This window comes from Nyctereutes procyonoides, unplaced genomic scaffold (genome assembly GCF_905146905.1).
Source record: "Nyctereutes procyonoides isolate TBG_1078 unplaced genomic scaffold, NYPRO_anot_genome, whole genome shotgun sequence".
NCBI lineage: Eukaryota > Metazoa > Chordata > Mammalia > Carnivora > Canidae > Nyctereutes > Nyctereutes procyonoides.
In genome coordinates this window covers 52,483,460-52,499,906 of record NW_026575043.1, presented here as the reverse complement: position 1 = coordinate 52,499,906, position 16,447 = coordinate 52,483,460, and positions in this window count along the sequence as shown.

The window sequence follows — 16,447 nt, the reverse complement described above, 5'->3', positions numbered from 1 at the left end:
ACAAACAAAAACAGAGAACAAATTGGTGGTTGCCAGAGAGGAGGTGGGTGAGAGGATGGGGAGTCAGAGGACACTTAACATGATGAGCACTGAGGAATGTATAGAACGGTTGAATCATTGTATTACACGCCTGAAACTAATATAACACTGTATATTAATTATACTTGAATTATTAAAACTAAACTTATGTATTTTTAAAGATTTCATTTATTTGTTTGAGAGAGAGAGCACAAGCTGAGGGAGGGAAGCAGAGAAACAGGCTCCTCACTGAGCAGGGAGCCCAATGTGGGGCTTGATCCCAGGACCCCGGGATCATGACCTGAGCCAAAGGCAGATACTCAACCAATTGAGCGACCCAGGTTCCCCTGATCATTTTGATAAACTACTTTGAAGTAATTTGAGATACATAGAAGAGTTGCAAAAATAGTGTAGGGTTCTAGTATACCCTTTGTCTGGCTTCTCTTCATGTTAATATCGCACATCATCATGGAACATCAGTTGAAACCGAGAAATGAGTATCAATGCAATCCTGATAACTAACTCACAGTCTTGATTCAGCCTTAATGCCCTTTTTCTGTCTTAAGATCCAATCCAAGATAAGATGTTGCATTTAAGGATTCCATAAATATTTTGACATCTCTTGGTAGCACTTAATCGGCTCTCTACTATACCCAGCATTTGACATATCTTCTAATTCCCATTCCATGGATGAAGGTGAAACAAGGAGGCATTGCCTGTAACGGTGAAGGACTGGAAACAACATAATTGTCCAATAAGGGATGATCTGATTTCTGAATACAGCACTTCCATATTATGGTGTGTTATATGGTCATTTAAAATGATGCTGAAAAAAATAAAAAAATAAAATGATGCTGAGAAGGCATATTCATTGATAAGACAAGAATTAATATGATCTTATTGTAGAGATTACAGAGATTACAAAGAAGTATTACAGCATGATTTCACTTTTTTTTTTCACAAACATGCATGGAAAAAGTGGGGTAGACTTTGGGATACAGTATGGAGGGTCCTCAAAAAGTTGAAAATAAAGCTACCCTCCGACCCAGCAATTGCACTACTGGGCATTTACTCCAAAGGTACAGATGCAGTGATCCAAAGGGGCACCTGCAGCTCAATGTTTATAACCGCAATGTCCACAACAGCCAAACTATGGAAAGAGTCCGGATGTCCATCAGCAGATGAATGGAGAATAGTCAATGGAATACTACTCAGTATATAGTCAGTGGAATACTACTCAGTATATAGTCAGTGGAATACTACTCAGCCATCAAAAAATAAAATCTTGTCGTTTGCAATAACATGGATGAAACTAGATGGTATCATGCTAAGTGAAGTAAGTCATTCAGAGAAAGACAATTATTATATGATCTCACTCATATGTGGAATTTCAGAAACAAAACAGAGGAGTGTAGGGGAAGGGAGGGAAAAAAACAGGGTGAAATCAGAGGGGGAAACAAACCATAAGAGACTCTTCATCATAGGAAACAAACTGAGAGTCTCTGGAGGGGAAGGGGGCGGGGGGAGGATGGGGTAACCAGGTGATGGGCATTAAGAAGGGGACGTGATGTCATGAGCACTGGTGTTATATAAGATGGATACTGACCCCTACCTCTGAAACTAATAATACGTTATATGTTAATTAATTGAATTTAAATTTTAAAAATAGCAAACAACAACAACAAAGAAAACTAGGGCAGGAAATTCGCCCCAGATTGAACCGTGTTATACTTGCATGGGTGGAATTACAAGTGGCTTTACTTTTCACTCTTTTCTTGCCTATATTTTTTTCATATGTCCATGACATAAATACACTATCTACTGTTTTAAAACTTGAAAGTGAGAACTGGAAACTCACAGCAAATTAGATATAGTGCCAAATGCCCAGAGCTGTGGCCCATGTCTCTCTCTTTGTAAGATCAGTTCATTGCTCCCTGAGCAGGGATGTTTTGAGCCATAAAAAGCTTCCAATGAAAACAGTTCTTTTAAGAAGATACATTATACTGTTTAAAATGGAAGCAGGTGTCTTTAAGCTCTGGACTATTCAACAATTGCTTTCCAATTTGCCTTCTGGGACATTCAAAGGGGGAGGTGGGGGACAGACAAGGTAGGCTAGACTCAGAGCAGGAAGGCACTGAGGACATGGGGTGGAATCTGAGCAAGACTGAAGGAGGGGACTGGGGAGCAGAAATCTTGCCTTGGGGGGCACCTGGGTGGCTCAGTGGTTGAGCATCTGCCTTGGGCTCAGGGCGTGATCCCGGGGTCTTGGGATTGAGTCCCACATCGGGTTCCCTGTGGGGAGTCTGTTTCTCCCTCTGCCTATGTCTCTGCCTCTCCCTCTGTGTCTCTCATGAATAAATTAAAAAAAGAAAAGAAAAGAAATCTTGCCTTGGGGAAAAATATCTGTCTCCCCCACAGTGCTCCATTTAAACCATAATTCATGTCCCAACAGGCAGATATAATGGTTGCAAGAAATGTGTAGGAAGGAGGTATAATGAAGTCCCTGTTAGTTACCTTGGCTTTTGAGACACCTTTCCTTTCTCTTTCCCCGTCCCTATCTGAGTAGCATAACATCGGTGCATTGGCAAAACACAGGGCTGAAGCTCCGTGCACAGGGACTTGGAGAGCTTAGTAAATGTTCAGGACAGTAACTGCAGAGGACTCCCCCTCCCGGCACACCAATGCTCCTGGGGTTTTCTTTTTATCATTGATGATTTGCTTGGTAATTCTCTCAAGTGATTAACCAAAAGCCCTGGCACTTGACTGTGAGAAGAAAATGTCTTTCTAGTTTTCTATCCGAAATAGACAGTAGCCTTTTCCCTTGCTGGGAAGGCAAGACGCAGGAGGGCATCTGTCTCTAATGAGTCAGCTTTTCTTTGAAGAAGAGTGTATGGAACTTGAGAGAAAAGAAAATCAGGCAATAGAAATAAATAAGAAGGAAAACCAAAGTCACCCTCGCAGAGATAACCAAGGATGGTTTCCCTCCCACGTTTGAAAACTGCAGACCTCCTAAATTCTTCCTCAGAAATAAATTCTCTCTCTCTCTCTCTCCCTCTCTCATTTCTCTCCAGAGATTAGATAAAATTATGATTGTGAGAATCGGGGATTTGCTTCACTGGTAAATGGGAACAGCCAGGTGAATTATGAATTTCAATACACAGGTTACATTTATATGTGGGACAACCAGGGTCTGAGAACATTCCAGTCTCATTCTGACATTTGTGAATAGTTGTCAAATGATTCTCTCGAAGCAGAGGAAATCTTGGCTTAACCGAAATTTCTCAAACAGGACCAATGTATGCAGCAGTTAAAGCAAGGGCTCCTGGAAAGCTGCTTAAGGGTAAAAAGGAACAGATCATCACTCGACTCAACCATCTGGGTGGAGCTCAATGCAACTCTGCTGCATGAAGAAAGCCAGCTTCAAGAAGGTTCTGTTCTGGGGGCCCCCTGTGTAGCTCAGCGGTTGAGCGTCTGCCTTCAGCCCAGGGCATGATCCTGGAGTCCTGGGATGGAGTCCCACATAGGGCTCCCTGAGAGGAGCCTGTTCCTCCCTCTGCATGTGTCTCTGACTGTATCTGTGTCTCTTGTGAGTAAATATAATCTGAAGAAGAAAGAAGAAGAAGAAGAAGAAGAAGAAGAAGAAGAAGAAGAAGAAGAAGAAAGAAGAAGAAGAAGAAGAAGAAGAAGAAGAAGAAGAAGAAGAAGAAGAAGAAGTTGTTTCTGTTCTGCATGATTCCACTGACATAGCATTCCTGAAATGACAAACTTACAGAGATGGAGAACAGATCAGCGTTGCCAGGCTTGGGGTGGGAGACTGAGAGGGAGGTGGCCATGGCTGTGGAAGAGTAGCAGGAGGAGGTCCTTGAGCTGAATGTTCTGTGGCTTGACTGTGTGGTCACACAAATGCACAGGTGATAGAGCTGCGTAGAAGCCAAGACACACAGTCATATGGATGAGCACAGCTGGAAAGGGAGGAATAAGGTCAGGGCATCATATCCAAGTCACCCCTTTGGTGGTAATATTGTCCTATGGTTGTGCAAGATGGCACCATCAGGGGAACCTGCGTGGAGAGATACAGGATCTCCATGTGTTATTTCTTGCAACTGTATGTGAATCTACAATGATCTTTAAGAAAACACTACTTTTTTAAAGATTTTATTTATTTATTCATGAGAGACACATAGGCAGAGACACAGGCAGAGGGAGAAGCAGACTCCTTGTGGGGAGTCCGATGCAGGACTTGATCCCAGGACCCTGGGATCATGACTCCAGCCAAAGGCAGATGCTCAACCCCTGAGCCACGCAGGTGCCTCTACAATGATCTTTAAATATTTTGAAAACCGAAGCTGTTTTAGAGTCTGGGTAGAGATGACTTCTTCCTCACTCTCATACCTTCTGGAGTGAACAGTGCAGAGCCCATTGAGGGAGCTGCAGGGTATGCCCAGAGATGGTTGGCAGTGATGAGCAAAGGGTGACATGGGGAGTGGGTCACAGCCTCATCTCATACCTCCAGGTTGTCAGCCTGAGCCCTTTGCCCCTCAACCCCTATGATTTGGTTCTTGCTAACTATCTGTGTAAAGATTAACTTTGCTAAATGCATAGAAGCAATTTAAAATAATTGATGCTATTTGCTGACAGAGTCTTGTAAAACACAACAGGGAAGATAATACTGTCTCGCCATTGCACGGGTGGAGAAACTAGAACGCTGAGGGCTGGAGTAATTTGCCCCTGGGGATAATTAGCAAATGACCCTGCAGGGAGTGGAACCCCCAGGTACTGGCCCCTGGGGACCCCTCATGCTGGGTTGAGCCCACCGCACTCTCACAGGCCCCCTGGGTCTCTGTGGCCATGTGTGTATCTTTCAGAAGTTAAGCCAACCTGTTTGCTAAGGCCGAGGTGGAAACAAGATTTGGGATTTAAAACTCAGCAGCTGGGGGTCCTGGGTGACTCAGCGGTTTAGTGCCTGCCTTTGGCCTAGGGCATGATCCTGGAGACCCAGGATTGATTGAGTCCTGCATCATGCTCCCTGCATGGAGCCTGCTTCTCACTCTGCCTGAGTCTCTGCCTCTCTCTCTCTGTGTCTCTCATGAATAAATAAATAAAATCTTTAAAATAAAATAAAATAAAACTCAGCAGCTTTGCCAGTACCATGTGCACCTCCTTCCCCCTCCACTGGAGGACTCCGGTTTGCTCAGGAATCTCCCCTTTTGCCACCAGGGAACTACAGATCACAGAACCTTGGCAGCCCCACCTGAAGGCTCCAGTTACTGTAGCCCAGCTGGGCTTGACACAAAGGGAAGGGAAGCCCCAAAAGTCAGGTAGCTCAGCCTTCGCCAGCGACACAGTGGCAGTGCTCCAGGTCCCGTCCTTGCCTCCTACCCCTGCTTACGCCTCCCAGAGATGCTTCATTAGCTTCCCACCTCATCTTTATTAAAACCATCCATCAAAACACCTGTCACTTGTACTGCCTCTCCCTGGCCTTAGAATTTTACTTGGCTGTCTGCTCTGGATAGACTCACGCTTCCGTATCAGAATCCACGATTTCGTGGTTACAAAATCCATTCGTATCAAAGGACTTCCTATGGTTGTCAGCGTAGGTAGACTACGTTTTTTGAAGACTATAAGTAGACCTGACCCTGAGTTTTCTGTTGTCTCATGAAGATCTTCCTTGGGTCAGTAGTACAAGAATCCGAACTTGGGAGAAAAGAGCAGGCAACATGCGTATGCGCACCTACAAATTTTTTTCTTTTGACAAAAACTATTTTTTTAGGATTTTATTTGTTTATTCATGAGAGGCACAGAGAGAGAGGCAGAGACAGGCAGAGGGAGAAGTACACTCCCTGCGAGGAGCCTGATGCAGAACTGGATACCAGGACCCGGGGATCACACCCTGAGCTGAAGGTAGATGCTCAACCACTGAGCCACCCAGGTGCCCCCATACAAGAATTATATTGTATGAGTTATAGCCTGGTTGTTTCACTTAATGAACTGTGAACATTTTTTTCAGCATCATTGTGATGGCTACTGTACTGAGTTGAATAGGGTCCTCCAAAAGTTCGTGTCCAGCCCCAAACCTGAAGGTGACCTTGATTGGAAATAGGATCTTTGCAACTGGAAGCAAGTTGCTTTGGGATCATATTGAATTAGGGTGGAGCCTAAATCCAACGACCAGCGTTCTTATAAGAAGGAACTTTGGACACAGAGGCACAGAGACATCGAGAGGAGGACGTCATGTGAAGACAAAGAGAGATCTGAATAACACTCCTGTATAGCTGCCCAGAAAGAAGTTATTAAGAGGCTATGTGCGACTTCAGATAAGTGAAGGTGTCAATCCATTGTGATTGCATATCAGATTAAGTACACACTGTTCCTATGCCAGATTTCTTGATAATTCTTTTAGATTGCTGAGCAGCCCAAAGGAAAAGATTAAGAGTGCCTTCATGCAAGAATAGAAGTAGAGATTGCCACATCAAGTCATGTCATTAGACAGGTGATTTAAGGCCAGATTCGTATTGTCATGGTTGCCTTGCAAATGTCTGAACTGATTCAGGCAAATGTCAAAAGCTGCCACAGCATCCAATGCACGTGGGAGAAGGTGGTCAACATCACTAACCATCAGGGAAATGCAAATCAAAACCAAAAGGAGATATCACCCCACACCTGTTAGAATGGCTGTTATCAAAAAGACAAGAAACAGCAAATGCTGGGGAAGATGACATCTGTGATGGGTAAAGGTGAGGTACGGTATCAGGCAGAGAAGGTTTCAGCTGTGATACAGATTTGGCAGCTATGAAAAGAAAAGTAGGAGGAAGCAGAGGCAGGGGGAAAGCCTCGGACCTCAGCAATGCAGATCCAAGGTGGCCTCAGCCAACCCAATGGTAAGCTCCAAAGCAAAGAACGCCAGCTGGAGAGTCCCATGCTGGGCAGAAGTGGCTGACGCTGACCACACCCTTTCCCTGGCTGGGGGCTCACTGGGAAGAGTGTGTCATGAGCCCAGAAGCTCTGCCAACCCCAGAAGGGTTGCAGGTAGAGGCTGCCAGCTAACTGCTCTTCCCACAGCCAGGCATCTAGCTCTTTCCTGAAGACCAAGAACCCCATGGCTGCCCCACAGTTGTTGATATTTAGCCTGGACCAGGCACTGCTCTGAGTGCTTTGTATCTGCCAACACATCTAATTCTCAAGACAGTCCTGCAAAACAGTTAGGAAACTGAGGCACTGGGACATGGATTTGTTAATTATCTTGGTGAAGTTGGGAGAGCCAGTAGGAGGGTCCAAAGGGGATCCAACTCTCTGCCTGAGTTCTTAATCTCCACATGACACTGTTTCATGGTCTGTGGATTGTTAGACACATAGACAGTCTGGAGACTGAGCCATCAAACCCTGACGGTTGCATATCGCAGGGTAGAGGTGAGTGTACATTCTATGTGACAGATTTTGATCTAATTTTTTTAAAAGATTTTAGTTATTTATTCATGAGAGACACACAGAGAGAAGCAGAGACACAGGCAGAGGGAGAAGTAGTTTCCCTACAGGGAACCTGATGTGGGACTTGATCCTGGATCATGCCCTAAGTCGAAGGCAGATGCTCAACCACTGAGCTACCCAGGTGTCCCTTGATCTAATTTTTGTACTGTGTAACAAGTTCTATTAATTTTACGGTAATAAAATAAATGATAAAATGGTATTTGAAAAGATTTAGAAGGCACCAGCTTGGAAATCTGCCTGCATGGGCTGCAGGAGCTGTTGGGTGAAATGGACAGAGGAAGTGAAACACCTGTCATTTGTTGGGACCATTGGGGGTTGAGGACCAAGACTGATGGAAGGTGAGCAGGTAAGACTGTTGTTTACTTTCTACTCTATTTCTGCTCCTAAGAGCCTTGATCAACCTGGTGCTGTGAGCTAAATTGGGTCTCCCAAAATTCAGAGGTTTAGGACTCAACACCCCGTACCTAAGAATATGACTGGACTTGGAGATAATACCCCTAAAGAGGGATTAAGTGAAAATGACATCACTAGGGTGGACCCTAACCCAATAAGACTGATGTTCTAGTAAGAAGAAGAGATTAGGACACAAAGACACAAGAGGAAAGACATGGATCTGCTTTCCTTGACTCACACCATGACCACATTCACAACACTTCTCACCAGATGTGGGGGTTTTCTCTACCCTAACCACATCTTGGCAGCACTGACTTGGTGTCCTACAATTCAACTGGGACACTAAATGAAGCTAATGCAAACCGCACTGGTTAAGAGCCTGGTCCCATGAGACTGCACCCACCCTCCAAAAAAATACTTGAGATGCCAGTTGTAATAGATCCCCAGGTCATCTGCAACTTCTGTCCAATTTGGTTACACATTGGAGCCTCCTATGAACCCCCTGCTTGGATTCCACATTTGCTACTACAACTCATAGACCCTCCCAAAAAACATTGACTTATGTGTACCATTTTATTCTATAATAAAGGATGTGATAAAAGATACAGATGAACAGGCAGTTGAAGAGACAGATAGGATGAGATCTGGAAGGATCCTAAGCTCTGTCTCCCGAGAGGTGGAACGTGTCACCCTCACTGAACCTGAGCAGAACCACTCAAATGAGACTCCTTTGGATGATAAATCTATGAAAATAAATGATTGTTGCTTTGCACAGCATGAACATGCAATCAACTGAAAGAGGAATACAAGTGATTCAATACAAACTGAAGATTAGCTTCAAAAATAATCAAAGACATTTTAATTAGGATAGCAGTGAAACTCTCCCTACTTATCTAAGCAAGGATAAAAGAGTAATAGTATCCACCATTGCAAGAATATGAGGAGACAACCATTCCTATGCACTGGTAGTATGATACTTGCATCCCTCAGTCTGGGGATAGTTTGTTACACAGCATTTTTATAACAGTTGCTAACAATTACAAAATTGGTTATAGGATGAACCAATCGTGGTACCATCATTTTCTAGTCCTTCAGTATTGGACAATAGACCCAAGTGTGGCTAACAAATTAAAGCCCTTTCCTGGAATTTTTCAACTAGGAAAGTCTCAGCCTCTCTCTCTGATGGTGAGGTTCTGAGAGGTGAGCACAGAAGCAGCTGGTAGACAAGTCATGCGTTGAAATCTGGCTAAACATAAAAATCAATGGGCATAGAGAGATGGTAGTAATCAACTTTGTTGATGTATCTTCTCTGTTGTATAACTTCAGTAATGTCCTGACTACCATAGCTCACTCATTTGCCATACAAATAGACTTCTTCCCAAGTCAGTCCCAAACGATTTCCAGGCATTTGCCAGCTCTGAACTTCAGAATAGAACAAACCCACTGCACATAGAGTAACAGGACTTTGGTGATAATCTAGTTTAAATTTTACATTATAGAGATGAGTAAATTAAGACCCTGAAAAGGGAAGGCTTTCTTGAGGTGACACAAAATAAAAAAGGCACAAAATTCAAGCTAGGTCTTTTGAAATTACCGTGTACCAATAAGACATTTGGGATGAATAGAGCGCATACATTCCATTTGGCCACCTACAAAGTCTGGAGTGAACTCACAAGTCAGAAACTCATGTTCCATTATCGTATGGTTTCACTTATATGTGGAATAGAAAAAATAGTGAAAGGGACCATAAAGGAAGGAGGGAAACTGAGTGGGGAAAAATTAGAGAGGAAGACAAACCATGAGAGACTCCTGACTTTGGGAAACAAAGATTTGAGGAAAGGGAGGCAGGTGGGGGGATGGGGTAACTGGGTGACAGGAATTAAGGAGGGCACGGGATGTAATGAGCACTGGGTGTTATACTTATGCTGGCAAATTGAATTTAAATTTAGAACAAAAAGCAAAAATACTCCACCTATATACCTAATATTTGGAGGAGCCAGTGTAGGGTGCAGACAGTAGGTTTTTAGCTCAATTGTATTTCACAATATGTTTGACTCTCAATATCAGTGTTATATTCACAATGCCAGTGTTAGGCCATATTGTAATGTGGTAGATGTGACCTGGAAAATAAAAGTCCAAAGGTAGTCATAAAAAAAGAAAAGAAACAAAGAAATAAAGAAACAAAGAAAAAAAGAAAGAAACTCGTATTCCCAAAAGGGAAAACAAAGAGATTTAATGCGTTGCCTTTTCAAAAGGCAAAAGTTGAAATATTTTTTCACAGCCTAGTGATGTATTCACACGTCAATAGTGGGTACATGCACTGAAACAAAGCTCTCTTAGAAGACAGTGGACAATCCAACAACTTATCTGCTAAATTCTTCCAAGGAGATAATTTTGCAAGTTAAGAGCAATGTGATATGCAAAAATGTTCATTGTTGCATTTTTTGGTAACAGAGAAACATTCAAAACAATCTCACAATCCAACAGAGAGAACCAATTAAATTAGTGATGGCCTGCCTTCTCTTCAGTGAAATACTACGTGATCATTAAAACTTGTGAGTGTGGGAAGAGAGAAGATAAAAGAGAGGGATTTAGAGAGAGACAGAAACAGAGAGAGAGGCAGGGGGAGGGGGAAAGTAGAGAACAGAATTCTGGAAGAATATATACCAATATGTCAATAGAGATCCTCTCTCAGGGATGAATTTTCTGTTGTTAGAATTATTGTTTACCTGTCTGGTTTGCTTTTCTCTTTCAGACTTTTCTTTATGGTTTGAATTTGTTTACCTCTGCCCCAAATCTGGGCTACAGAAGACTATTCCAATATAAGCAGACACCTGGTCCTCCCTGTGTTTGCCAAGGATCATAATCTCAGCAGAGATCATAAATAACATAACAAATAAGTCAGGATGTACGGTGGTACCCAGCCAACTTGGCTTTCCTGAGGACCTTGGCTCTAAGAACATCAAAGTCCTTCCCACACATGAGTTCACTCATCCTTATGCCTTTTGGCTGAAACCTGGCTTGGAGTTTCAGAAGCAGCCAGGGCCACATTGTTCCTCAGGAAATGCTTACCATTTTTCTACTCTGCTTCTGTTTTCTCAATGTGTCCCCTTATTATCTATCCAGGGTAAGCTCCAATTCTCTGGTTAAGGCAAAGTCAACATTTTTTTAACTGTCCTGATTACAGCATCTCTAGACTGCTGCATTTCTACACTACAGGCATGGGGCTCTAGTCCCTGGTACCGGATCCTACGTAGGTTTTAAAGAGGGTGCTCAATTTGTCCCAGTTGGCCAGTGACTCTTCTGCTTATAGTACTGGGAATTCAGCATGTAGGAAAACTCAGTCTCTGGCTAAGCAGGATGACTGGTCACTCCAGCTTTGAATCTTGTCTCTTTCATTGATGAACCAGTTCCATCCACCTAAGCCTCAGTTATCTCAGACTTGGAAAGGATGTACCTTCACAGGTGCCTGGAAGATATGACAGGACATCAACAGGCCTGATCTCTTCTCTCCCAGGGTCCTTGGTTTCATTGAAAAGCAGACATTAAACGAATGACTACATATCCAGGATATTGATGGGGGTGGAACTGGGATCAAGGTGTGCAGAGAAGTCGAGAGAAGGATATTTCAACCAGCACTGGAAGGACGGGATTCATAGCTAATATTCCCTGGGGGCTCACCATGTACCAATACCATGTAAAGCATTTTTTTATGATTTTATTTTATTCATGAGCGACACACAAAGAGAGGCTGAGACATAGGCAGAGGGAGAAGCAGGCTGCCTGCTGGGAGCCTCATGCAGGACTCAATCCCAGGACCCCAGGATCACACCCTAGGCCGAAGGCAGATACTCAACCACTGAGCCACCCAGGCGTCCCCACGTAAGGAACTTTATGTGCATTATTTCACTTAAATATCACAATAGCCTTTCAGAGAGATACTTATCCTCATTTTATAGATTTAGAAACCAAACGTAAGAGGGGAGAATTACATTTCTCAAGATCCCATAGTTGGAAAGTGATAGATTGAGATAGGAAATAGACAACCTACTCCAGAGCCTATACAGTGCTTTTAATTTAGTAAAGTAACATCCATAAGGTAAAAAAAAAAGCTAGAAACAAGGTCACAAGCATCTCAATGGGAAAGAGAAAAGGCAACCCCTCCTCCTACCTGCCTGTCAGCCTTCTTGTTTCCCAGGACAGCAACCTCCAAAATTCTGTTTCATCAGATTTTCCAAGCATTTGGGAGCATTGTCCTTGGCTAAATAGGAAGAAACTCAACAAAAATTTAGTGAGCCACAACCATGAGTTTGAAATTTGTCTAAATGTGGGTGGTTTTGACTGTTGGCTCCATGAGGGTGGGGTTATTTGCCTTTCTGCTTCCTGATGTATTTTCAGCCTGTGTGTGCCTGGCACATAGCAGGTGCTCAGTAAGTCTTAACTCTATGAGTTTGTGAAATAAATTTGCCCAAAGCATGTGTTTTTGAAACAATCGAACTGACATGGAGAAAAATACCTTCTTACAGAAATAGCTGATCATTTCTCAAACATTTGTGTGGGTTTTGTTTTAAGATTTTATTTATTTATTTGAGAGAGAGACACACAGAGAAAGAGTGAGTGAGAGAAAGAGTTTGAGGGATGGGGAGAGAGGCAGAGGGAGAGGGAGAAGCAGACTCTTCACTGAGCAGAAAGCCCAAGGTGGGGCTCGATCTTAGGACCCTGGGATCATGACCCGAGCCAAAGGCAGACACTTAACCAACTGAGCCACCCAGATGCCCCCCAAAATTTGTGTTTAAACATAGGCTGCACACCAGAAGCTATAAATACTGTGGAATGCATAAAATAAGAGGAATTTATAAAATGCTAAGAATAAGTGAAAACTGAGAGTCTGGATTGGTTCGATGCTGCTTTATATGCCATTCTCACTTTCCCATCTGCCCCTTCCAACAACTCCTCCAGGAGGAACATCTAATCCCAACCTCTTTTTCCTTCAGATGAGGAAAGAGCCACTCTGAGAGACAGCCTCTCATCAGTAAGGGACAGATCTCAACCAGGTACATTGACAGCAGGCAAGCAATGAAGATAATTTAGAGCTTTGTTCAAATATCTGAGCACTGTATATACCAAGACCAATGGTCATCATTGTTCTCTTTCCCACACTTACCTGTTATTGATCTACCCTCAATATAATCTCATGGAATTAGCAGTCAGACACCAATGGGACATCTACTGAAGTGTGAGGTACTATGTGGAAATTCAGAGATAAATAAAACAGAGCTTGTTTTCTTAAGAAACTTCCAGACAAGTGGTGGACCTGATGGGTCCCACGTCGAAATTGCTGGATGCTATGCAGCCAGGATCGATGTGGGGGGAGGGTGAAGAATGCTTGATGTTTATGAGCAGTATCTCTGGGATCAGACAGCTTTGTTATTTTGGGTGAGAAATGCAACCTCTCTGAACCTCAGGAAAATAGGGTTGTTAATAACACATGACCCCTATGAGTCATTGGGCAGATTATGTAACCCATTATAAAGCAGATGCATGTGACATGCTTAGCACAGAGCCAGCCATTATATGCTACCTATCATTGGTATTAGAAATAGTTTTTGAGGGCAGCCCAGGTGGCTCAGCGGTTTAGCGCCACCTTCAGCCCAGGGCGTGACCCTGGAGACCTGGTATCGAGTCCCGCATCGGGCTCCGCGCGAGGAGCCTGCTTCTCCCTCTGCCTGTGTCTCTGCCTCTCTTTCTCTCTGTGTCTCTCATGAATAAATAAATAAAATCCTTTTTTAAAAAAAGATAGTTTTTGAGGTTCCTCAAAAGGTCAAAAATAGAACTACCCTGTGACCCAGAAATTGCACTACTAAGTATTTATCCAAAGGATATAAAAATACTGATTTGAAGGGGCAAACACACCCCAATGCTTATAGAGGCATTTATCAACAATAGCTAAATTATGGAAAGAACCCAAATGTCCATTGACTGATGAATGGATAAAGAAGATATGATATATGGATACAATGAATATTACTCAGCCATTAAAAAGAACGAAATCTTGCCATTTGCAAGACATGGATGGAGCTGGAGTGTATTATGCTAAGTGAAATAAGTCAGTCAGGGAGAAACAAATACCATAGGATCTCACTCATATGTGGAATTGAAGAAACCAAACAGATGAACATAGGGGAAGGGAAGGAAAAATAAAATAAGATAAAAACAGAAAGGGAGGCAAACCATAAGCAATTCTTGACTGCAGAAGGCAAACTGGTGGTTGCTGGAGGGAAGCGGTGAGGGGATGGGTTGTGGGGGGGATGAGCACTGGGGGAGGGCACGTGTTGTGATGAGCACCAGGTGTTGTGCGTAGGTGATGAATCACTGAATTTTACTCCTGAAACTGATACTGCAGTATATGTTAACTAACTTGAATTTAAATTTTAAAAAGTCAATAATAGTTAAAAAAAAAGGGGGGGGTAGGAAAGAAGCACTCTCTTTTCTTCCCAGCAAACCTACCATGCAAATATGATATGATCTATATTATGTTATATAAACTATATAGAAGCCTGCTGGTTTTGTAGGTGAAAGACAGTCAAATGTCAATATGATGTTGTGATGCAAGAAATGACTTATTTGGTCTTCTCCCTGGTCCCTGGCACTGAGCTCCTAAAACCCTTGCAATTTCCTAATGAGAAGGAAGAGAGGAGCCTCTTGTGTCATTCAGTCTTAGCTGAGTTTATGCTAATGAGATGACTGGTGTCTGAAGTTCCCTGTGATGAGAGGGTTGGAACTCTGAGCTCCAGTCCTGACCTCTAGGGACCAGAGAAGGGCTGGGGATCCTGTTCATCACCAATGGCCATGATTTAACCAATCATATCTATGTAATGGAACCTCCATAAAAAACCTAAACAGCAGGGTTCAGATGGCTTCCAGGAGGCAATACATCCCAGTGCTGGGAAGGTGGCCCATCCCAACTGGGGACAGAAGCTCCTGTGCTTGGGTCCCTTCTGGACCTCACCCCCTCGTACCTCCTGCATCTGGCTGTTTATCTGTATCCTTCCTAATACCCTTTACAATAAACTAGTGATATTAAGTGAAGTGTTTCCTTGAGTTCTATGAGCCTTTAGAGGAAATCATCCAACCTCAGGAAGGGGGTCTGGGAACTGCCAATTTGCAGCCAAGTCAGACAGAAGTGTGAGTAGACTGGGGACCCCCTACTTGGGATTAGTGTCTAAAGTGGAGGGCAGGCTTATGGGTCTCAGCCCTTAACCTGTGGGGTCCACAGTTACTCCAGGTAGTGTCGGGGGATTGAATTAAACTGTACGATATCCAGCCATGTCCTCAGAGACTTGGAGAATTGCTTGGTGTGGGAAAGCTACATGTTTGGTGTCGGAAGCGTGGTGAGGATAGAAATTGCTTTTCCCTGAAATCTGCAATTTCATACAGTTCACCCAATCAGATTGTGTAAAAATTGAGAGGAATTGGTAGAGGGGTCACCACACAAAAGGAGAAGGTCTTGAAACCCAAGCGTCTGATTTGGCCATGTTTTCTTTGCTAAACATCCTCTGGGGGTTAGCCCTTCCCTCCTTCTAAAGCCTCCCTCTCCACTCTGTAAATCGTCAAGAAAAGGAACACCAGTAGTCATAAGTGTCACAATTCGATTTTATGCAGCTGTAACTAACCCCTGGCCAATCATGGAGTTTGGCTGTCAGTATACTCTACACCTTGTTAAAAAAAAAAAATCATAGAGTGACTTCTGTGTGAATTCATTGTGTGACACTTGTAGCTCCTAGGGACCACGGAGCCACAGAGCAGGGAGGCTGGGTGTTTTAAAGTTTCACTAAGAGACTGGTTTCTAATTGACCAACAGATAGCCCTGCTCAAGGCCAAAGGGTGGCTGCAGGGCACGGGGTACCAGAAGCAAAGAACTGGGTAGGAGGTAGGACACTACATAATAAAACTTGCAGATCCATAAAGATCCATAGACTCATCCTAGCTTTGCTCCAGCAACACATGTGATCAGAACAAATTGTTAAAGATTCTTTGAGTCTTTGTATTCTCTTTGACACGATGGAGCTAAAAGGAAAATTGCTAGTACAGTCTCGTTGTGGGGATTAAGGATGTAGTGTGTGTAAGCCACATGACAACCAGGAAGCACTCAATAATTGGTAGCTAATATTGTCATGTACCTGGAGCGTGATGTGTGCCGTGCATCCTGCCAAAAACTTTACATGTATTTGCCAATCAATTCCTGCAGCAAACCTAGGACGTAACATATTTTTTAAAGATTTATTAATTATTTGAGAAGGAGGAGGAGCAGAGGGAAAGAATTTTCAAGCAGACTCCCTGCAGAGCACAGAGCCTGATGCAGGACTCAATCTCACCCCTGAGATCATGACCTAACCCAAAACCAAGTGTCAGACACTCAACCAGCTAAGCCACCCGGGTATGTCAGAGTAAATGTATTTAGATCCACTCTACATAAAGAAACTGTATTCAGAAAGATTAAGCCACCTGTCTGAAATTACACAGGGAGAAAGAGCTGCAGCTAGAATCTGAA